Source organism: Anopheles merus, unplaced genomic scaffold, assembly GCF_017562075.2.
Source record: "Anopheles merus strain MAF unplaced genomic scaffold, AmerM5.1 LNR4000105, whole genome shotgun sequence".
Taxonomy (NCBI): Eukaryota; Metazoa; Arthropoda; class Insecta; order Diptera; family Culicidae; genus Anopheles; species Anopheles merus.
Window position 1 is genome coordinate 48,296 of NW_024427685.1, and position 25,751 is coordinate 74,046.

Below are 25,751 nucleotides of genomic sequence, written 5' to 3' on the forward strand. Positions count from 1 at the left end.
TAACGATGATTTTGGATGATTTTATGCCTGAACATAAACGCAATCCTAATCACGGGTACGCGAGCTCCGGTCCCGGTACCGACATTTCTATTTCTGAATTCCGAACAACCAACAACACCATCAAACACAGACTAAGGACCAATGCTCCAATAGGGCATGTAAATGCACGCACATCCTCGCACTTCCAATGCGCACCCCGGCGCCGGCAGATTCCGATGGACAAGCAATCGGGTTTTATGGGCCACCATTAACGTTCGTTGTGTGGGGTAAAGGCTATCTTCATACCGTCGGAATCGTTGATTGAGTGGAGCACACAAGCGGATGCCGTGCCGGGGGTAAAAAAGGACTTGATTGACATTTACTTTTCCCCAGAACGTATCATACCGGCTGAGCGTGGAGCTTTGTTTAGCTGAGCGAGCGATGATAGTGGTGGAAGGGGGCGAGGGGTATATGTGTTGATAATGCGTCGCGATTGGCAGGCAGGTGGGGGAGTCGATTAACGTTTGTAATGGTGACTGTCGACGATCTGAATGATAGGAAAGGATTTTTTTCGTCTCCCGCCCCTTGTACACACCTCATCAGTGTGCGTGTGTATGTATGTGTGTCTTGCGCCGTAAGCACCTACGCAAACACATGGGCTCGTCAATTAGAGTGGGCTTTATTTTCCAAGCTCAGCATATATTGTACCGGATTAACATTGTAGCCGAAACGATATCGGTAAATACGGCGGTTTACCATTTGCCAGTATCGTCGAGTGGGCTGATTTGGATATTGTGTTCTGTCATTATCGGAAACGGTTTGGACGCATACTGCTAGAGCTCTCTTCCACCCAGAAACATCATAAACCTGCAGGCAGAATCAGAGTTTGTAGACTAACTTTGGAGCAAGCTGCTACACATACACACCATATCCGCTACTGCTGTGACGAGGCAGAAATGATAAACGCTTCATTAGCAAACCGCAGTCCGGATGAATCGCAGTGTACAAGCGTGCATTCGCATTTAGTAATGGAGTGCTAGGACAAACATATAGTCGTCCTCCCACGATTGCGGAATGCGGCAACATAATCGATGGCCACACATCATCAAACGAGCAGCGGCACGTGTGGAGAATAGAGGATTGGGCCATTCCGCTCCCTGTCAATGGAAAGCAATTAATATCCCATAATTGGCGACCATTCAAGGTTAGGTCATTCTAGCGAAGTGCACCCGTACTTATAAAGCCGATTTAACCATTTCAAGTGTAGCATTCCAAGTGTTCGGCCGATGCATAATTATCCATCCACATAATGTACTAGAAGCTCTCCGTGGAGTTTTTTTTTTGTCGTCTACTTCGCCTACCAACTTTAAGTGATTGAATGAGGGGCATTTTTTTATTTTCGAGCTGAAAGTATGTTATGTGTGAGCACTAGGTGTAGTTTTATATGCAGTGTTGACCTGATTTCAGCCGCCAAATGTCAAACTTCATATAAAACAGCTGGCTGATATCGTAAAAGCCCCCACAATTGAGAATGTTTATTTATGTATTTCTCTTGTTTTGTGATTCATATTAATTTCTTATGTTTATCAATGGGAGGCCCATTTTCTGAAATATTGAATTTGTTAGAGTAAATATTTAAAGCTTAACAGAATGGGGGCGTTATACGAACGGGCTGTTCCTCGTGAAAAGAAAATATAATGCTTGGTATGGATTTTAATTCATAACATAGTTTGTTAAATCGTGCTATTTATGTCGTGTAATTATTAACGTGTCATTCGGAATATGTGTGTTTATTACATTGTAAAATATCGTTTATGAAAGAGAAACACAATTGCTTTTTTCTTACACAATTTCCCATAACACTGCACTCTTACACACAGAGTTTACATTGCCCAGTACAGCATTTAAAGTTGTGTTTGATTTTTCGCTTTGTTATACTGCAAACGAGGAACTATGCTCGATGGTGTAAATATATTCTCTCCTTTTCACGGCACGGTTGCACAATTTTAATCATGGTCGGTACTTGAACTGGGTTGCTTGTTTTGGCGCTTAATAAATCATTTGAAGCACTTTTCGCAACCACATTCTTGGGCTTTCTAACTAAAGCATCTACTAGCTTTGATAACGTGCCACCATTACTTTCGTATGAAAAGGAACGGTTTTGCTTATCCTATCAGTACGGGAAAATATTATTAACAATCGTTCTACGGATGCTCCAAACAGTGTGCCGGCCTTTCTTTTCAATTAAAGTACATTTTCGAAACTGAGGAGCATAAGAAATCTGGTTGCTAACAACATTTTGGAAGGTTCAGGAGATGTTCCCTTTACAGCTTCCAGGAAGCAACAAATAAGAGCATTCCGGCCATGCTCGACTACGGTATCTTGCCAACAGGCTTTACTTTCCTCTTTACAAAGAATAACGTATGGCAACCCCATCCATCTGCCAGGATTCAGCGTTCAAGTGGATGCGCAAATGGGATAGCTTTCTACAGTACGGGAAGAGTGGGGATGAAATTTCACAAGAGAAAAATAGACCTGTCATTTATAATCGCTTCCATTGGATCACAAGACTTGTTCAGTGTGTTGCGTTTTGAGTCTTTTTTGGTCCAGCGAAGCTTAAGGTGTTTTATGGTTTCTTCTTCCATGAACAGGTGTCTCTCTACGCTTGACTGAATCGAGCTGACCTTGTTTATCATTTCGTGGTGCGTTGCAACACGCGCTGCCAAGGAAAAGGATTCACCTCTTGTTAACGCATCAGCTTATTGAGTATTTGTCGCACTGTTGTCGACCCATCGGTTGTTGAGCAAATTGAACTTTACTCGAGTTCCTTCCCCTCCGTGCACAATCTTGTTTTGTGCTCGCACAAAGCCTTCCAATTTTTCGGGAAAGCAATAGAGTTCGTTAACGTCTCATACAGCGCCGTGCGCTTCGTCAATGTGAAATTTGCTTGTTTACCGTGCTGAAAATGGTATTACTTTGACACGGAATGTAATGCCATTTCGTCGTTCAGCAAAGCGAATTTGTCAAACAGGCGAGCACAATATATTGGAAGGAGATTGTTAGGGAGAATCATGAAAAATGTACCTATATGTTAAAGGATACGGTTAAGGTCTCTTCTGTGGTAGCTTACGTTTTGAATGTGATTGTGATACTTTTTATGAAATTGCAATACAGCTGTTTCGGGTGCTGTTTGACATCGAATGAGTATTGGTGAATAACAGTGAAAAGAGTCCCTTTTCTTTCTCCAGGCTGAAATACATAAACATTGTGATATACACAATGTGATGTGTGGCCACAAACATCACAAACAAAAAAACACAATTTTGTCAGAGTGATTTTCATCGATTTTGTGAAAAAAAACTTGTCAGTGGAGACTCCTCATTTTTGTTATCTTTTGGTACCTCACATTCATAAGTATATAACGAACAATGTTTCAAAAACTCAAATTTGTTGTAAAATTGTTAATTGTAAGTAGTGGGCAATTTGTTTTGCCGTTCTCTGTAGGAAGGTTTAGTTGAACAGAATAGTGATGTATTACCTTTAGGGATGAAGCGTATATGTTAGGATTTTATATTAAAACTAGCTTTATTTAAAGGATTTTGCACAGATGAATTTGAATTACTTGTATTTAAGCTTAAACCCACCATGTCTCCTATATTTTTTGCAATATTTAATTTCATTTATTACTTTATGTGTTTAGTTAACTTAAACAATTAGTTTAACTAGTTTAATTAGTTTAACAATTTGAATATCCTCTACCATACGATGCTACAATAAATTTTCATTTTCATTTAACTGTCACTATGGCTAGACATTCCATCTATCAGTTTACATGCACCATTAAGCATGTCTAGTTATCTCTTTGTGCAACTAAGTCAACGATTGTTTTGTATTTTTTGTTCATGTAGCGAACATTGACCTCTAACATTTGCATGTACACTAAGATCCTTTTTTTGCTGTTCAAAGTCGCACATGAGGGCTACAAGGAAAAATAGCAGTACTGCCAGCGAGGGAAGAATTTGAGAGCTGTATTCTAATTTTTCGTCCAAATGCTTACTCCGAGACACTCCAATTTCGTTTCAGCGCATCTTCAGAGATACCGAGTTCGAATTTAGACGGTGGTTGTTTTGTTCCATCCCATGAATCAGCACACTCGTGCTAAGTGTTGGCAAGAATCGATTCGACAATTCATTCGTCAACGAAAACAGAAAATATGCCTTTTTTTGTCGATCGTGGTGTGTGCGGAATTGTTTGCAATTTGGTTTATTCATTCCTTTTGCTTTCCTGTTCTTGTATTGTTATGCTTGCTCAGAGTATCACCTGGAAGTATTAGTAAGTTTTAGTATTTGAATCTGCGTCACCGACACACTGCTTGGAAAAAGAGAGTTGACCTCGAGTACATTGTGCCGTAAACCATCGGTCAGATGAGAGGAAAAATGGTACTGAAATTTTGATTTTTCTTTTGCGATAAAAACGCACATCTGAAGTATCTCAGTAGAATGCAAACGGTGGGGTGTAGCATGCAAACAGCACTACGTACTAAAAAAGTAGCGAGATTTGGGCCATATTTTTGATGGAAGAAAAGCGAAATGGAATAAACGGGTAAGAAAACTCCTCACGCAGGAAACACTTATCCACGCAGGTACACATACACACAGTGTACAGCGTCGTCGACTATTTCATGCTGGGAACGGCAGAAAAGTTACCGCTCCCGAGAGGGCTGTAAAGTGGATTAAGGGCCCGGTCCGTTTATGCGGGTTGGCATTTCTAAGCAGTTACGGTGTAGCAGCAGCAGCAGCAGCACAGCTACCAAACGGATGCGGATTTTTCCTTTACGCTCACATGTTCTCACGGGTACTGCATGGGTTTAAAGCACAGACGTGCTGAGCCCGCAAATCGAATTCTACTGTTGCGAGCTCGGTGTTTTGATCTTTAAGATGACTCTTTCGATCGCGCCTGTGCCAAGCATAGATGGGAATGAAGTGATACTATCTATACGATGCGATTTGCACACAACGACAGATGTGATGATAAATTTTAAAACGTTTTACAGGACATTATTCGCCTTTATTATGTCAACCGGTTTGATATGTGTTGAATGCCGGAATACGAGAATTAAGATGGAATTTATTGCTATCGAGCTCCAAATTGTAGGGATGATTGGATTTGAGTATATAAATAAGTGTGTTTATAGTATTAGTTACTGCATGTGCATATATGCATTGAGGTAAGGGAAAACACCAGGTGTATGTGGTGTGGTTGAGAATTTATCTGGAATTGAAATTGTAACCGAATTTTGATGAATTTCACGATTTTTTTTCACTTGCAGATTGTTGAATCTGCTGAATAAACTATTAGCTCCCCGCAGTCTTTTAGACAGTCCTTGTAACTTGAAAGTTGGTCCGGTTGGAAATCGATTAAATCGATTCTACATATACAGGAACTGGGGCATCTAACAGTTAACTAAATAATTGATCAGATTTCTTTTAAATTAGGTATTTTAGTTTATTGCTTTTTTAACTAAAATAGTTTGTCATAAATCTTCATCTAGTTTGTCATCATCTCTTTCTAAAGAATTTAAAAAACGAAAAAAATACAAAACTGTGTATTTTGCTGAAAACGAGCATTCAATTACTTTGTTTTTGATACTTTGTTTTTGTTTAGTAAAATTGTTACAAAGTAGTAAAAAATCTTCTTTACCTAATTTTTTCAATTTATTTCTGTTCAACGTATTTATATCTAATTGAACAATAACTGACCAATAAAAAATTGTGGTTGGGAGCGAAATTGTGGTTTCTATTTCTTTGTGCGCGCTCTGGAGCGTATACCTCTTCAGTAAATATGGTGCATCAATTTCTTTCTTTAACACTTTGACCGCTGGCCTGACGACACAGTTTTTCAAGTGAGCACGTAGCGCATAGCAAGAGAGCGATGAGAGCGACAATTTCTCGGGCGATTGTTATCACTCTTTTGCTTCAATGCGATAAGCGGCGTAGCACATGTCGTTCTCGTTCTCTCTTTCCTTCCTCATTCTTTCTCAAGAGAAACTGTAACTGTACTGACTTTACTCAAGAAAAGGGTAGAGTAGAGTAGAGTAATTCTTAGGCAAAATCGGTAACTGAAGTCTTTTTGCGTTCCAGAGGATAAATCCTAACTTACAATCAACATACGACCAATTTACCTCATTATATCTATATTATTATATATTATTTCACCGTGCTAGAAAAAAATTAAATGTTAAACTTTTTTTTAATGAATCAACCGGTGTTTAAACTTCAAATTAATGCAATCGTTATCATCCAGAATTAACTGACACATACTGTATGTGGTTTTTATAGATTACTCTTTTTAATTGTCAAGGAATCATTCAAGACACTTGGTGTCCAAAAGGTAAAAAAGCTACTAGCTAGCGGCATGTACTAATATTTTACGCAACATGTTGGCCCACGTAGTCAAATGAGTTTGACATCGCTGGTATATATCATTGTTTGGTTTTTCTGGAATATTTAATAATATGTAATTAAATTACATGTTATTTATTATTCTTCAAATCGCATTTATTTGTTACCATTGATGGTAAAATGTAGGCCATGGTCTGTTAAAGGTATGAACTGTTTTTGTGACTCCTTTAGCCATTTTTATTCTACCATTATCTCTTTGTTCAGGCATTTAACACATTCATTCATTAATTCACATGCCCGGAGGGAACAAATATATGTTGTGCATATCAGTGCTCCACACGAAATACCCAGTTATTTCCTCATCATCCAACGACCCTTTCGAAAGGATGTGATACACACTGTCCCAAACAGGGCAATAGCGCATCGGAAGGATACAATTACAGCGACCCTGTGGACCGGGATGGATGCGCTTCTATCGTGGCTGTACCGAGGAAGCCTTAATAAACAAAGGCGTCTGTTTAATTCATATACACCTGGAAAGCACACGACCCACCCATGGCGACTCTCTACCACGACACCACTAAACCGACCAACACTCTCCTCGGCAGCGATCTTATCAACGCGGATCGGATTATAGTTTCACGTAACCTTGCCACCCGTCTGCAAGTGATTATTATTGCTAGAGCTTAGATTATAGTGTGGTGTTAGGCATAGCAGCGTGTTCCGGTTCACACGCATACGCTACCAGTCGTACAATAATACACCCAGGTAGGCCTGGATGGATAAGTAGGAAGTTTACGCCCGTTATGGTTAATCATAAAATGTGCTCCGCTACGCTTGGTGTCTCGTGGTTGCGAAAGGTGACCACATGTACGCACGTATAATTAAGCTAACACCCACATTCTTACCATCATCGCACACATTGGCTGTGTATCGGTTTTCCATTCATATTTACTCACACTAAGCCAAGGTGGGGAGAATGGTTGCACAAAGTTCATGTTCTGATTAACCTGACCAGCCGTTGCCTGTCGTCATTATAATATCCAGCTAAAGAAAATGAATGGCTTTCGATTATAATTAGATCGCTTGGTCATGGGTAGGTTGCTGCTGCGTTTTGGGAGCCCGCATTGCCATAGCCCCTTCCTGGGATCTACTATGATGGCTTGCTATGTATAGCAAGAGGTAAGGTGGGTTTCACAGGTTTTAGCTTTCAGCCCTTTTTGCACCTTTTTTGCACGTCGTTAATAAACTCTCGGGTAACCTACATCAATCCCCACTGGAAATGAAACTAACTACACTGGGCACAAAGTTTACACAACGGTGGGTGGATTACCATTTAGCTGAAATATATATTTTTAACCATGAAACTTGATATGATGATTATAAGCTGTTGGTTGGTGATGACTATGCTTACTTTTTGCTGTTTATTCCTCGAGTACATCATACAGGATTTTACAAGTCAGAATCGAATGTCAGCAAAACAATTTCAGAAGCTCAAGATGCAGTTTAGCTGTCAAAAGTTGTTGTTTCACCGTACCGATGCTATCTTTCACAAGCGCAATTTGATTTTTAAATCGCTCAAGTTTATTTTTTAGAGGCTTTTCGCATCGTTTTGCAAATTCAAACACGCATTTTGAGAATATATGATTGAGATCAATGCTGTTATGCGTTTAAGCATTATATTTATGAATATTACGTATTTATGGTAAAAATGGCGATTTTCTGTGCAAAAGGCTACATAACCATTGTACATGTTTACATACGCTAGTGCTCGTAGCTTTTTGCACAGAAAAACTCATTTTTTACAATAAATACGTAATGTTTCATAAATATAACACTATAAATGCATTAAATAATTCATTTATATACGAATAATCTGAAAATGCGTGATTGAATTTACAAAACGATGCGAAAGGCGTCGAAAAAATAAACTTGAGCGATTTAAAAATCAAATTGCGCTTGTGAAAGATAGCATCGGTACGGTGAAACAACAACTTTTGACAGCTAAACTGCATCTTGAGCTTCTGAAATTGTTTTGCTGACATTCGATTCTGACTTGTAAAACCCTGTAAGGAATAAGAAATAATAAAAATAATTATAATACTAATAATAATTAAAACTAGAAACTAGTAATTGGCCGATGACCGTTGTTCACAACATTCTTGTTTTTTGTAAGCTGATAACTTATTTAATAAATCATTTAATGTTGCTAAACTGTGCGTTTGTTTCCCTAACATTGTTAGAATGATAATAAAATATTGTTTTATTCTCAATACTAAAACCTCGTAGAAAAGAACAATATACGAAAAAGCAAAATGAAGCACTACAAGCTATAGTGAAGCTGTTACATCGCACAATTTGGTGATGATGAAATTCTGATGAAACTACTTGATATTCTTCATAAAATCTCAATCCTCTTTTCGCTACGAGGACACGATACAAACAAAAAAAAGACACACTGACGTAACAGAGAAAAACCCTACAAAGTTTCACTCTTATTGATATTACATCTTTGCCAAGCTCTCCAAAAATGTTGTGTACTGAACCGAAAAGAAAAAAGAAACATGTCAGAGAAGATACCCAAACGATAGTACGCTGAACTCAACAATGACTTTTTTGCTGTAGTTTTTGTTACTTTCGTCACTTCATTTCCAGAAAATGTACAACATCATCAGTAAGCATAGGATAAACCCCTCTCTACTATTGAACGATATTGGTCGCTACGCTATTTATAAAGCTACATGGAGCCGCCTGGTTCGTTGTACGATGTCGTCAGTGCTGCTCGGTCGATACAATATTTGCTATTGAACATCCAACCATCTCAATCACTGTTTGCAGATATCTTATTAGTCTACGTGACATATATTTTGTATGGTTAAAAATAGAGACGAATGATCTTCCATAAGCGATTATGATTTTTTAATAAAAACACTAGGCTGTTTCTGCTTTTTTACGGTTTTTTTTTTGTAATTATGTTGTATTTTTATTTGGTTTCAATTTTAGTGCCATTTAAAAGGAAATGACTTCTTACCTACTACTCTCTCATTTACCATTTTGCCAACAAGCCCCGTCTCGCAGAAACTTTGGAAGGCGTGGGAAAATAATATTCATCGAATTGTACCATTTTAACGAGCTCAGGTGCAATAGAAAAAGGTTCTAATGTTAATTAATTTATGCGCGAACCTTTTTTCTGTTTTTCCAAGGAAACGGTAGAAAACGGTTTTGGTTTCCACCTTTTTTGACATTTAGTATAAACTTAACAAAAATGATTATGTCGTTTACAGTGCAAACCTCGACTGCTACAGGTTTTGTTGGTTTTTGCAGGGCCTACCGAAAGGTTATGTTTAGCATAAATTGGATGTGAATTAGGAACAAAAAAAAAGTTGAGACAGAAACGATTTGCACTTAAATTCTATTCACAGTACATTATAATTTTTAATTGAAATCGCTTCGGATCTCGGACCTTACGGTTCGTTTCTCCGTTTAGCTGAGATTTGTTTCGTCTCGCTGGGTCATGGGTATCTTTCCTTATCCACAGTTTATTCGGAGAAATAATCGTTAAAACAAGTTTGTGACACATAGAGTAATACGCTCGTATTCATTTGTGTTTAGTTTTTTGTTAGAAATCACCTGACGTTATGGTTAATTAAGAACATCATTGAATCAATGATTGTATATTGAGTCATTTACAGTACCTTAAGTGTTAAACTTCTTGAGGCTGTTCATTAATTTAGTTGTAGTATACCGATATTATATTTTTATGTCACGTAAAGTAATTATAGGGCTTCTGGCTCAACTGGGCATGTTTTAAAGATATCTTGTGTTCCTGTTTGCTATTTCTTTATTTGAATTTATGAGTAAGATATAATATAGCAGAGCATACATTTAAAATAGTTTCAAAAAACACCGTCTATTAGCCAATAAGCCAGGAGTACACATTCTTGAAAACAATTTACAAAACTTGATGTTTTGTTTTTATAAATGTAACTTATAAAGTAGTGAAAATATTTGAAACAAATAAGAACAAACAGAAACTGGCTAAAAAATTGACATTTAAGTATCGCACGCTTAAAATTTAATACAGCTGGTAGTATTTTGTAGTATTCTGTTGCAGTTTAAACGTTTTGCTACATGAAAAAAGAGACGAACTTTCGCCTAAATTCTTGACTTTCGCTCACACTCATAAGAAACACCGAATTCCAGGAAAAGTTTTCGGATTGAGGAAATAGTATTCCTGCACGTTGTTATGTGATCTCATTTCTGATTGACTGCCAACATGTTGGAACGGCATATTTGATTGGCAGTGTACACGCCAGTGTCGTTACACTTTTTCTTCCCTGCAAGTTGTTCAATAGCACCCTTGTAAAGTTGGTTACAAAATGAATCTACCCAACACGTTAGTCGGAGTATTCATTCGTGTCTCGGCTAGGTACAGTTTTGGACTGGAAACGTGTGATTTCCTCGCCACTGTAATCGTAACAATACGTACGTTTGATCCTTTTTTTTTTTGCTCAATTCTTCCAATACAACTTTACAACCGTTCTCTGGTGGCGTACATTGAATGCGCAAAGGCGTACAATTTCCACTCTGTACATTCGCATGGGCAAAAATTGCTGCAGGGCAAAAGTTTCGCTCGTTTTTTGCATTCGTTGCCCGTGTGTACCAACCTCGAACGCTCACGGCACGTCCATTCGTTTTCAGGGGTGCTTAGTTACGCTTAGGACTTTTAGACAAGCTTTCGACATCGGCTCGAAAGTTGTACCGTACATACATCACCAATGAGCGTTACGTTTTTGCACCGGTTCAGGTCACATTGGGTGAGTTTGCAAATTTTTGTCAAGTTGTTGGGTGTGTCATCCAAGCAAAAGTTTTTGTAGAGTGTTATGAAAATCATATCACAAGTAGCGTAAAGTGCGATGAAAAAAGAAAATGAAACCAAATGCACCTAGATCACGTGTGCTGTAAACATTCGGCGAGGATTCTTGTTACATTGCTCTTTAATTTAATTTATTTAAACTCATGTTTCATTTCATATTGTGTTGCTCTGTCTCTTATGTTGTTTTTTCCCTAAAAGAAGCAATAAACTCAAGCAGACTAGCCAAATTTTTACACATCTACAAAGCTGTCGTTTAGCCAACTTTTAGACAGCAATTGACGCTGCATCAATATGTTCCGTGCAATGTAAAAAAAAAAAAAACAATTAAAAAAAACAAAATCCCCTAGCCAAATATTGCTCGTTTTGCACAAACACTGAAGATATTTCGTAGCTCACATAGTACAGGGACATTTTTAATTAGTGTGAAGCAATCCCCGACAATCGCTAGCAGGATCAAGTTTGCTAGAAAAGAGCTTTTGTTGAAAGATTACAGTAATACTTTTTAGCAGGAGCAGGATTTTTTCAGTCGTATATGGTGTGTGAATTGACAAAATTTTCCATACTGCATAGTGGATGGAACGTCGGTGCAAGGTTGGTAAGAGATATGGTTAGCATATGTAACACACAAACTACCTGTTTTAGAAAACTGGTTGTTTTTATCAAATGAATATAGACTCATTCTAACGTAGAATAATATGAAATTGGGTTTGAAGTACTATTGTATTCCACAATTAATCCAAATATTAATAGTTAAGTTGCCAAATAGATGAGTGCTTTTTTGCTTTACAAATTTACTGACACAATCATTTTTAAATTATTAAACACTTGTATCACTTTTCATAAAACGATGTTAAGGAATAAACTGAGTGTGCTATAGACATAATTTATCCCAATAAACTTCCGTTCTTTGATAACGGGTAAAAGGTGTTATAAAAATAATAAACAAAAATTATAGTTTCTGCGAGAGAAAAGTAAACCTGTGTGTTCAATCATAGCGGAAAAAACAGACAAGGACATAGAAGTTTTTTTTTCTCAAGATGAGAAAAAGTTTCTTTGAAATTTACGATGCTATATGCCGAAAAACTAAGCCCCTTCATCTCTATGAAGAGGCTGAGAACTTTTTGTGGTTTTGATAGAACCACTGCTCTTTCGTCTTGTTTTTCACTACAAGCAAGAACGAAAACACTTCCCTTTACTTTGCGTACGTTTCCAGATTTTTTTTTTGGTTAGGGCCGCACAAAAGCATACGACAAACCAAGGCTAAAGCTCCTAGCACAAGGTACCAGGAAGTGAACCATCGAGCATTCTTAAGCACTTTTCTTATCTACCAGCACGAAAACATCTAAGTGGCCTTTGTTTTGGTCTGGGTTTTTGGTGTTGCTTAAAGCTACTGACACACTACGACCATGATACAAGTGCTCTGTTCGCAACATCGATAACTAGATGTTTGACTGGTTGTAGGGGAAGAAAATGTGCTAAAGAAAAAAAATATTCACCGAACCGTGTTGGACAATGTACAAACAAAAGGGGAAGTTGGATGCGAAGCTATAGTTCACTTCAACCATTCCACTCTGCACAAACGATTTGTATTTCCTTTCGCTTGAATCCTTACACTTTTCCACACCGCTACAGATACCTTTCCCAGCTCCCCAAAACGATTGCCTTTTCGTTTGTAAACAAACCAATTCGTCCATTGGCCTTCAGTTGCGAGGCAGGGGAACGCAGTTGTGGAATTGTGCGGAGGATTGGAATCAAATATCGAGCATAGTGATGGGAAAAATCACGTTTGCCCAGCTGTGAGTGAAGCTGGACGAAGGATTTTCGGCTTACTGGTTAATGATTGCCGACCAGGTGAGGGTACTGTTGTGAAGGTAAAGTTGTAACGCTCTGGTTATGTATTTAGACATTTGAAGAACAGTTGTGCTTCATAGAAGGGTATGTGATCGTGCGGGTAAAATTTATACAAACCAAAAGCAAAATAGTTGTTCTGGATGGGAGACGTAAGGAAAACATCAACGCCACAGTACAGTGAAATAGTGATGGTACGCTTCGATATGTTTGTTTACACAGGCAATGAATTGATGTAGAAATGAAGATAATGTGTTTGTTTCATCTTCTGCACAAATATTATGATAACTGTGAGAAAATTATACAGCGCAAAATAAAGTATATTCAGAGGATATCACTTTGATCGATTTTGTCTTTTGTTTTACGTGCCAATCTCAACTTTCTGGATATAATGATATTAACATCAGCCTGTAAGCATGAACACGGAGAAAAAATGATGTATTTTTATATACATGCTCAACATGTAAATTGTTTGATCTTTGGTAAGTAAGGGTAAATAATTACAAATGATGTTGGGGACACGCTTTGATGTTCTCAATCAACTGTCAACAGCCATGTCACCATACACTCTCACTGTAATAGCTTTGAAATGTAAATATACTAAACGATTCATCTCCACAAGTCTTGGAATCACTCTCACACAGTCTCGTTGTGTCGTTTAGCATGTTTTTTTTTTTACTTTCGTTCTCCATTTGCGGCGGCGGCATGATGATTGAATGTCATGGCACTTCGGGAAAGGTTTCTATTTTATCAGATTTTGCAAGCTTTATGCTACCACACCCTCTTTCTGCCAAATTCCATCGAGGGTTGAGAAATAGAACAGCAAAGTTCCCGATTGTGACAAACTTTGCCTAAAATCTATTTGCTTGAAAAGAAATGAAAGATCAACAATCTTTTCGCAGCGTAACGAAAGCATTTATTTTACCTTTCTATACCGCCACAATCTGCTTGTGTCAACGTGTTATCTATCTACAGCAAACTTTCATAAAGCTTCGAAAGTACCCAGTTGGAAGCGATGAGTAATATTCATACGATGTTGTCGTTCTTGTTAATTTGTAAAAGAGAACATCGTACAAATCAGTCAAGAAACACGTTCTTGATTTAAAGAAACGTTTCATTTGATAAAGTATGTTGAAAGTTTTTATTTAATAAAATATCCCTGTGCAGAAGATTTTCTTTTGCTTAACATTTTTTCCACTTAACATGTATGAAACTTCCAGTGTAGTTTTTCAAAAGAAAAACGGATAGTTATTTATACAATAATCAAAAATTCCTCATTTTAAAACAATTTACCAAGATTTTGTTTGAAATCTCCAAAGAAAAAATATTATGTTAATAATATAAAATATTCCCAAATAATGAAATATTGATATACTGTCATAACTTGGTAATTTTATGCTGCAAAAACCCAGTAGGTTCGTGAATATTGTTCGTTTCATGTTCAAATTCCACGCCACAAACGAATTACGCTTCCCCTACCTTCATAAAACGTATCGTAAACCAATCAACCGTCCGCTCTGGATTATACCTGAAATGGAAACAACATCGGATCATTAGTACAATCGCCTAGAAAAAACATACACACCACGATCGACCTGTTGAAAAATAGAATCCGCAAAACAAACCTAAACAATCTCAGTGCGTAAATCAAGCTTTAATTAGTGTGGTATAAAAAAACCCCTACAGGACTCCGGCACTTGTATGTATGTGTGTGTGTGTAAATATATCAGCAAAAATTGATTCACCTTTCGCCACTCGGTCTAATAAAACTGACTCTCTGAATTAGGTGTGCGAAGAAATAGATGGCGGTGGGTTTCCCGAAAGAGGGGGAAAACACTTCCCCGGGTGGCCAACAAATTGGACGCTGGTGTTGGAAGATGTGATCATATTTCTTTACGCTAGCCACATTTGCACCTTCACCCACCCCACAGGTCCCCAGACACGGATGGTACTTAAAGTTTCAACCACCCAATTCCCGAGCGCCACCGCACACCCCATGCACCACAGCAAAATGATCGTAAATTGTGCGGATCGGTGATTATTTATTTGCTTTAACGAACGTCTGCCCAACTCATTTGACCGTGCAACGATGTTCGGAGTCGGACGTTGCTCACTGTGGCCGGGCTAACACGATTCGGTTGTTCGATTGGAGGGAGCGGCTCATTGGCAGCTCATTGGGTGGTAAGTAATTTTCCCTAATTTATTCGTTCGATTTTGTTTTCATCCGCCTAATCCGTGTAAGATGAGGATGCTCGCGCATGGGTGTCTGTGTAGTTCGGAAAGGCAAAGTCTGATTTTAATTCATTAAGCTACATCAAAGAAATCGCCTCGCCAAGAAAGAGTCGACGTAGAAGAGAGTGAAGTAAGCAATCCCGGATTGCCTGTTTGTTAAAATGGATGGGAATGTGATATTCAACATCTTCAAAGTGATTTTGTATTACAGATGTGTTGTATCGCTGATGAAGCTGATCATTGCGACCAGAAACCGTTCCACAGACTATGCTGTTAAGATGATTCTATCTAATTCTGATGATCCTACTATATCTTTTTTTTTAATATTGTTTCAATGATTTGTTATCTACTGTTCTTGGTAAATATGTATGTTTTTTGTTAAAAAAGCATAGTTTTTAGGTAATTAATTATTCATCCATTCTTCTGACTAACTATAACCATCACAACAAAATAACATTTGAACTCATTTTTTGAGCATACAATTCTCGAACATTACTACCCCTTTATTCTTTCCATACATAACTGCCCTTTGTTTCATTCGTAGCATCATATTTGCATTTTGTTCGATGTTAAACATTTTTCCACGTAAAACACAACCGTGAACGAGTAACATTTTCACTTTGATGAGCTCGCCGAAGGCGTTGTCTGAAAACACAGTTGCTTAAGGTACTTCAGTCGCATCGTGGCACCGGTACATGCTAGAAGCATGCAAAGCTCTATGACATTGCTTTCAAATGAGCTCACTTACTGTGTCCTTCGCACAGCTAAAACGCTCAAGCACAGACTGTGTAGGTGCCTGTGCTAGAGTGATACCATTCTCGAATCTCCTGTGTGCATATGTGGTGTGTTTTTTTAAGTGTGCATACTTAATGCCCGGTAAGTAATGTCAGAGTTATACGTCAACACAAACGACCGCTGCTGTAGTACTGTCCTGTTGGAGGTTTTTAAAAAGAGACGAGCACACTAACTCCACTGCTCATGAATTATCACTGAGCAGAAGTGAATGCGCTTGTATTCTGCTATGCATTTATGTCTCGTCTTCGTTACATCGCTAGCAGTTGAAAATTTCTATGAAGTGGATTTCGTCGTACCGTGATCAATAAGCTGGTTGACGCAAGCTGTGATTTGGTCATGCTCTACGACTCCAAGTTCCAATATTGATTATAAAACGATCGCGTGATTCTATCCAATGAACTAATTTGAGTTAGAACGAATAAAACTTGAAGAACATTAAAAAATATATCTCTACACTACAGCACAGTACACCAGTCGTATGCACTATACTGCGTTGTTACATTGGCTCACACGTCGCCGAGAATGTTTACAAAGTCACTACCAATACTTGCGGTTAATTTTCCACATTTTAAGCTCCTATTCTAAATAAAATAGCAGTCAATGTGTAGGATTACTATTATATGTAAGTATAAATAAGGCATATACAAGGAAATTCTGTCACGTTATAAAGATACACGATGCAGATTCCTAGGGAATGAATGCCAGATTAAAGCAACCTAAATCTGTCACCTTTCATTTTTTGCTCTTTTGCACCTATCACGTAATTCAGCAACAAGAGACAGCAGACAGAAAGTGTGTGCATATAAATTGTCAGACTACCAAGAAAGGTATTCCATAAGCCTATGCAGTGTGCTACCACTTTGGGGCCGTTTCCAAATGAGCCATTCGTGAAAGTAGAAAACCCACACTTTTTGTGACGTAAACCATGAACATGTTCACCGTGTACAGGCACATTTACAACGAAATGAAGATATCGTTGCCAAAGTGTCCAAGGAGATGGTAAAAGAAGACTGTATGAGAAAGAAATATTACACAAGCCATAGCATGGAGGAAGGTATACCTTCTACACACGCAAAGCATAGCAGCATCGCCGTAGTGCCTCACGTTTTGTGATGTTGTTTCAGTGCTCTTTTCGATGGGTGGAAAAGATTCTACCCATTCCTCTGGGAAAGTTTGCCTAACTACCTGGGTAAATTCTCGACAGTTCTTCCCCGGGACAGCTGGAAAACTAGGACTTCCTTTCGCGACAGAAAACTCTAAATTCTCTTGCTTGTTGTTTGTTTGCGAAAGTTGCTATTTAGTTACGTAATTTTAATCATAACGCGCTGCAAAACGTTTTTGCCGACGTTACATGATCGGAAACTCTTTATTTAACGTGAATGAAGTGGATAAACTGTGCACTAAATGCGGTTATTAATTTAGTGAAATTTACTTCGAAGCCAAGTGACCAAGTAGTATAATAATAAACCTAAAAGATGGGTACAAGATACCTTAAGGTGAAACGAACAGGTACATCTTTAGGTGTCGTGTTTATGTTTATGCAGACAGGTGTCGTGCTTATGCGAAGCCATTCTTCTTCTTCTTCTTTTGGCTCAACAACCGTTGCCGGTCAAGGCCTGCCTGTACCACACTACTTGTGGGTTTGGCTTTCAATGACTTATTGATCCCCCCATAGCAGGATAGTCAGTCCTACATATGGCGGCACGGTCCATTTGGGGCTTGAACTCATGACGGGCATGTTGTTAAGTGCGAAGTCATCGCATTAAGTAAATATTTCCATGTAAACCAAATATGTTTCATGTGTAATCTTCTTCTATATATATAAAAATCTCGTGTCACGGTGTTTGTTGCGAGCAAGCTCCGAAACGGCTGGATCATTTTCAACGAAACTTTGCACACACCTTATGGTGATATGAGAATAGGTTTTAAGACTCACATCATTTTCAGAAGTTGCACTAAACTTATTTTATTAGCAATTTTCTAATCTCATGCCAAGAGCAGTATTGTTGTTGTTGTATACAGCGCTTTGACACTCGGTGTTAAGTGCAGTTTACACTGGTGTTAAAACCCCGCAAGCAAATTCGAGCAGTTTGCGAGCTCGCACGAGTCCTTGCAATCACGATAGCTTTTTAGCTTATCTTAATTTAATTTTCTTTAGATTTTCTTAATTTGACAGTTCTTATACTAATTTGACACATCAAGTGCCAAACTCAAAACAAATTCTCTTTACGTCAAATTTTAAAAACCATTTAAAATAGCACAAAATTTCAATTTTTTAGTTGAAATCAGATCAAATAACTAATTTTATGGCTAAAACCTACCCCTTCAAGCAGAATGATACGGGAGTTAGCTATAATTTGACCGAAAATATCTAATTTCGACATACGCTAATATCAGAGATACGCGATTGCCTCCAGTCCGCATTAATAGCATATATCATGGAGTGCCTGTATATGATATATGATATATATGGGTCCAATAAACTCCGTGGTAAACCTAAAACTCAGTAGTACTGTTATTACGACCGATAAGAAGAATCGAAGCTTTGGGATAAAACCATAGTAATCATTGTAATCGTTGTTTTATACTCCTTGGATTGCAAATTCTTCTATTTTTAATAAAAACGGGACATTAATTTTATCCCGCGTGAAACCGGGTGAATCAGCTAGTTTGTGTTATAAAATTATGAGTTATTTTTATTGTATGCCTTATAAAAATATAAAACCATTTAAAAAACACATTCAAATTTCAACGAGCAAAAACTTAGATCAAAATTATAAGAAAGCAGAAGGGTTTTAACTGATGTACAAATTATTCTCGGAACGTTATAGATGTTTTCATTGATTTCCATTTGTATCAGTCAAATTGTACAATCGTGTACAATCGTACAATTTAGAACTGACAACCTCTAGAGTGCTAGCTGTTTAGTCGTCGTTCAAAAAACACGCCATTTTGTGTGCGCAGTTTATGTTCAATGACCTCGAATATTTAAAATGTAAAGTTGCGTGTACTGTTACACCTGGCAGTGCATTATCAGACAGCTGAAATCTGTAACTTGTCCATAGCTACTGACATCGGCTTATAACGTTGCCCTTTGTGCTACAAAAAACTGACCCTGGAAGGGGGAATAAATGGCATGTTCAATGTTTACTCACGACATCAACTATTACCTTATCAAATTACCTCGCTTCTCACTCGTTTTAATGCACCAATCCTTTAAGCAACACTTCCTGCTTGCCTACCAATACACCAAGTACATTCAGCGCGTTATTCGGTACCTCATAAATGTGTACCGCAATCGGTGAATTCCATTCCGAAAGGTAATATCATTACAAAATTGCATTCTATCCTTGCTTTCCGCTACAAGATGCATCCATCATCAACAGCACGCTTGGAATTCATTTGCTCGTTAAAGTGCACTGCTTTGCCTGCGCACGTGAAAAACTAACCCGCTCCCTCTATCTCAGACCGTGCGAAATAGCTTCAGCCCGGAACAACGTTTCGGTGCAATAATTTATCACCCAGCTGCTGCTGCTGCTGCTGCTGCTTGCTTTGTAGTAGCATTTCTGGCAATGGTGCCACACCGTGAAAGAAACGATGGCAGCGAAAACTGTCAGCTGGAAAGATTCTTTCGCGAAACACAATTTCACACCACACAGCGCACAGGAAGTAAAGAGTGCCGCTGGGACGGGAAGGAAAGAGACAAAACAGATGTGTTTGTATTTCTACAGTCGAGGAGCAGAGGAGCTTGAATGGAAACGTCTTTGCGTTTGCTGCCATCTTTAAGATCGTCGCGTACTGCACTACCTTTTCTCTTGTACGCTAAGCACCTTCGCGTTCTGTTCTCTCCGGCTGCGTCGGATGCAGAACGAGAAAGCTAAGCTGTTTACACCTAGGACCTTTGTATGCCCATTTTCTGCCGTCTGCATTCGAAGTGGTTGTGGAACTATTTCCTCATTTCGCTCATTCTCGAGTACGCGCACTGATAGGTGTCGACTGTCAGGTTTGAGAGTGCTTCTCTGTGGAGACAAGGAAAAAGCTTCGGAAAAAATCGTCACGACAATTGGGATGATGTAATTGTGACAGCTCAAGTCTTTTTAAATGGCAGCCAGCTGTTTTTGTTTCAAATCAACCTTTTTCCCCTTGAATGTGTGCTCCCTGGATGTGAGCAAACTTTAACCAAAATATCACTGTTTGCGATTTAACTTGAGATGAGTTTGATATTATTATTACAGATCTCTCGTTTAATGTTTAGCGTTTCGATAATATTCTATTGTTCTTGCTGACCAATCAAGTCAAATCGCCCAATCTTCTTATTTGGCATAACAACTATTGTCGATCTAGACCTGCCTTAACTTCGATTGGACTTTGCAAAATATGAGCCAATTGGTTGGCTCAAAGCAAAAAAATCAATCCATGGGACGGGCTCCATAACTCTAATTACAGTTAGAACTTTCTAACGATATTTATACTGATATGTTTTCTATCAAATAATGCATTAACAAATGTTTAGACAAGTTGTTGTGTTAAATTTTGTACAAAGTATAACTATAATCACGCTCCAGAAAACTTTTTATAAAAGAAACTATTCTTCTGCACCAACTAGTAAACCTAGCGTAAGCAGTTTAATCACTTCAAAAAGAGAGCTTTTCAAAGAATCACACCAACGCTAGCTGCCATGAAGCTATAGCGCGCCAAGTTCATTAAAATAATGTACTATTTGTACATGTTATGACCGCGTCGATTATGCAACGTACATGATAAAGGTCAACCATTCATCACAACGCCAACGTCCCTAGCGTCGGCACGGTTTATCAGTGCGATGGGCCTGCTTCCACCACGATGTTGCTCTTTGTTGACCCATTTGGCTAATAAACGATTTAACAATCCAAACAGGGCCGCCCGGTAAAGATAAATGCGCCATGATTAAAGTTACACAAAGCGAACTCAAAATTACATTTGGGCATTATCTGACCCGCAATCCGACTGCTTTCTTGGCGCTAGCGCTGCCGTCTAGTCGCAAAAAGCAGTCCGGGGCTTGCTTCTTCGGAGGTAGCAAGTTTCCTTGGGCGGCTTTTTAGGCGCTTGATTAATGGGTCCTAGACACGGCAGCAGGAAGTAGGCGCAGGCTCTCGATCCTTTGTGCGAACGGTATTATCACGTACGGCACATTTGTCACTGTGGCGATTCTGTGGCTTCCTATTTGTCGGCAACGTGCATGAAGAGAGATAGAGAGGGAGAGAGAGCGAGAAAGAGAGAAAAAACAAGAAATGTTGCTGTGATTCTTTTTCCAGTGCTCTGTGTAGTTGTCCCAGATGAGTTATATTGTTCTATAATTTGTTAATTTGTCTTAAATTTAGGTATAATTATATTCAGTTATTAGATAATTTGTCTGTAAACCATGTCCAATGCTCAACTATCGCTATTCTAGTATAATTTCTTGCAACTTCGTACGTTTCATATGACCCACAATACCTACTAAAATAGAAAAATCCTGAAGATTAAGCGATAACTTAAACAGGTTCATACTGCACACACACGCTGGCGAAGTGATTGCGCTCATTAAATCACTTTAATGCGTTGAGAATTTAAACTCCAATTACTTATACTCCCAGCCAAGAGGGTAGAAGTGCTGATCCCTGCCGGACTATCCAGGCGCTAATAAACTGTAAATCACACAATTAGACGTCATTTTGGTCCCGTGCGAATAATTGAAAATCTGTCACTTAACTCTTGCACTACACATACGCCCCTTCGTTGCGAGTCTACTCCACTGAGGATTCCTGCTTGATCGTCAAGATTCTCATTTAATCGGCCAACTGAAGGTGCAACTAATACCCGATCCCACGGCTGTGGCTGTCACATGGAAGGTAGGTGGGCCCGCATTAGCTTCCTAGATTCACTGGCAAATGTCATTTGCCTGCTTCCTTTGCTGGTAACACACGGACCTGCCGTACGTACAAACATGGCCGTACGGTGCATAAGTGTCATTATTAAGTTATTTGGACCTTGGTCACCTTGGGCGCAGTGCTTGGCCCATAAATAATTCAGTTATTTCCACTGGCACTACTTGCGTTCAGCCATCTCCATATGCAAGCAGAGCAGGGCGTGACGGAATGGAGTACGGGAGTAAAGTGTGGTAAGTAAACGGTCAACGGCGCAGTATTTAAATGGTACCGTTTATGAAGGACTGCTTCAGCATTATGTAAACGAGCCCTTCAGTTGGATGGGTCGAGTACGTTTGCTTATGGATAAGGAAACATTCAAAATTATCTAGACGGTCTGACCTTTACATAACATATTGTTTCCTGCACTGTTTGCATAATGTTAAAGTGAACAAAATAACGCATTCAAACGTGGTTACTTTAAAGCTGACACAACTATCTCCTACTAACATTATCTCCTATGAACATTTGTAAATAGCTGTGTTCATTATTTACTATCCTAAAATTTTACTGTTTCTTTTACCTAACAATAATATCTCATCTTTCAATGTTTCCTCGGGCACGCTTCAACAACAGTACAACACATTTATGAACTGCAATTCCTTCCCGCAGGGCAAACTCTTTATATGCAGAAGTCAGTGTTGGGAAGGCTGTCCGTTCTGCATGAAGTCTCGCATTCGCCTTCAAGCGCAACCCGGCATCTGAAGCTGTTTCTTCTTTACCCACAACAAAGCGAACCGAGCCCTCAGCTCTTCAACAGTCAATTAGCGTTGAAGTAGCGCCGGATATTTCCATTACCGGGTCACCGGTACCGTCCGGCAGGTAGTTAGAATTTTCACGGTCGATAGTCTCGCTGCAATGTCTACCACCAACGCTGTCCATGTCAGGGGGATACTTACCCCATTCGAGCAGTCCCGCAGCCCCAAGTCAGTCCAACTGAGATAGTAAATGTTTGCGCCCCCCGCTTGAGCTGTAGTTGTACGAATTTTGCTCCGATCACTATGGTCGCAGCTCTTTTTCAACGGCGTTTCAAGCAATCGTTCCACGATTCCGGGTGAGTGGACTGGCTGCCTACGTGTTCAGCGTAGGCCTGAACGGTACTTGCCATCGGATAGATACTACAGGCTGATGCTTCACAACCGATTAACATTATAATACGCTCAATTATCATACAAATTCGAGATATGCTACCGGTACTTCACGGTTCCGTTAGCACGCGTTAGTTCCGGTCGGGCGGTCGTGCTTAAGGCGTTTGCCTACCGGCAAGGCTGGCATCGCTGTTCCTTGCGGGCAAGTGTGAATTGTTTCGTGTCGGAGGGCTTCTTGAAACACGGGCTCGGGCACAAAAAAAACGCCTTAAGCACCGGCACCGTCGATCGGAACAGGAGCAAGAGCAGCGTTTCTCACCGTATCGTGCGAAAATAAGTGCAAAAGAAGTAGACACATTTGGTAGATTATGCATGGTCGTGTACACGGAGCCCTTTTTCGGGGCTTTGACATGTGTTAGAGGATGTCAAAGGATAAAGCTTCAACCAATGTATTCCTCGTTATATATTCTATTTGCAAGAACGTAGCAGCAGACAAGAACATAGAACATTTTAGAAATAGAAGACATAAATTTGATGCAAATAGATCAACCATGTCATACGAACCATGATGATTTAATGTCAGGCAATTATTTATTATTTATTTATTTACTTCTTTATGTATTATTTATTCCTGTTAAGGTCAACGGACTTACAGCTAATTGAAAAATAACTTGAGCTAATTGGCCCTATTAACCCACCCTAACAACATCCTATTTTTAAATGACGGTCCTGATTTTGCATTGTATTTATGTTAAACCAAGGTAGGAAAAAGGGCTCCGTTTTTACTGCTAGCCTAATAAACCTACGCCGGATCAATTCAATTCGATTCAGTGCAAATGGGACTCAAGTTACTGAGTTGAACTCAAGAATACAGTGAAATCTCTCTAAGATGTAGTCTCTTCAAGATTAATTGTTTCTATAACATGAATATTTTGACGGTCCTGTCATATCCCGTCGAACGACAGTTCACAAAAATATTGGTCAAAGCATGTCAAATCATCAGCATGCGTTTTCAGGGAGACTTCATAGCAACACCTTAATTAGTTTTCCTTAATATGAATATCTCTCTAAGTTGACGGTCCCGTAAAGATTCACCTTTGAGAAATTTCACTGTATAGCGAACGAAGGATGTGAAGATTGCTCTTATCCTTGTGAAGATTGCTCTTAGTAATCCCAATAATGGTTCACTTATGTCTTTCCTGATGATGAATCCTAACATACGGTTGGCCTCGTCAGTGACTGAATGACTGAATGGTCACTCCAGTAGCGTTCCAAGGTTCTAAATGACACAATTACGAGCTTAATAATGGCTGTCAAAGAAAAGGGCGTAAAATCAACCTATAAAACGATATAACAATTCCTTTGTATATTTTATTAGCAATACTTCTTATGGGTTGTTTCAATGCAATCCATATAAATTGCAAAGATTGTAAAGATATATGATACGATGAGACCGCTGAAACATACGAAAAATTGGGCACTGAATGCTTTTACCAAACCAGACGTTTGTACGGTGTGCTGTTTAGTGTACCCGGAATACTCTCGCTATCATTATTACTTAACCTACGAAATAATTGCTCGTGTTTGATTACTGTAAAGCTTTTAATGGGTTCCTAGAATGCGCGCTGCCTACAGATTTTACCCTTTTGGTCTCTTTCATTGAGACGAAAATGGCCATAAATTTGAATTCGTTCATTATAGCGTTCAATTGTGCTTTGATGTTGAAATACCCTGTCGATGGTTTCAAGGGCGTTTCTATTGCCCGCTTCCCTACGGGCACCGATGATATTTTACTAGCACGGTAAGCGAGTTTTCTATCGATTTAGCATAGGCTGCAAACAACGACGTTGAAACTATCCAAATACACCCACACTCTCGCGTTTTAACAGCTAGACCCGTGTTCGTGGTATGTGCCAAGGGATATATTTTGTGTCAGAAATTGTTGTCCCGAACTACGATCCCTCGCGCTCTATCTCTGTGGGAGCAGTTTGCTGAGGGGTCGACCTGTTAGGTAAACTTCATTAATAATGCAACAGCCAATCTGTACGGAATTTATGCCACCCGCTGTGAACCCGGGACCGTCTTTGGACCCAAAGGACTTGGCGCGGTGTGGGCAATGCTCTATGATTGGGGCTCACTTTCACGAAAGTGTGCTAGCAAAGGAATTTTAATTAGCGCCACGACCGTTGCAACTTTTCGCTATTTGAGATGATCACCGGACACCCCGCACACTCGTTTGCTGCGTTGCTATTTCCTGATACTTTTTCTCCGTGGGGTGGTAAATCGATCGCCTAATGAAACTGGCAAGATTCCTGCCGAGACTCGGCCACTCACTATAATTGAGTTTGTGTAAGAACGATCCGCTGGCCCAGGAACAATAAAGTATTGTATAAAAAAAGTTGGTCGATGTTGTACGACAGGGTAGTGCACGTGACCACATTCGGTGCACTTTTTATGACTTGTTGGAAGAAAATCATTGATGACATTGGGTAAGCCAGCGTGGCCCTCTACTTCACGGTGGAACTGTGTTACCTATGATGTGTTGATCGCTTTGACAGGGGTCTAACAGCACACCTGCAGTTAGGCA

At 39.2% G+C, this 25,751-nt stretch overlaps 1 long non-coding RNA gene across 2 annotated transcripts in view; it reads right to left on the minus strand.

Moving 5' to 3' along the window:
• Window positions 1–25,751, minus strand: part of LOC121601494 — a 79,823-nt gene that overhangs the window by 48,155 nt on the left and 5,917 nt on the right. Inside the window, exon 1 of one of the 2 annotated variants that reach the window (XR_006006113.1) lies at window positions 14,584–14,605. The exons of the other annotated variant lie outside the window; for it this stretch is intronic. This is a non-coding gene — a long non-coding RNA (uncharacterized LOC121601494). Of the gene's footprint in view, window positions 1–14,583; window positions 14,606–25,751 lie in introns of those variants that run through there. 2 annotated transcript variants of the gene reach the window in all.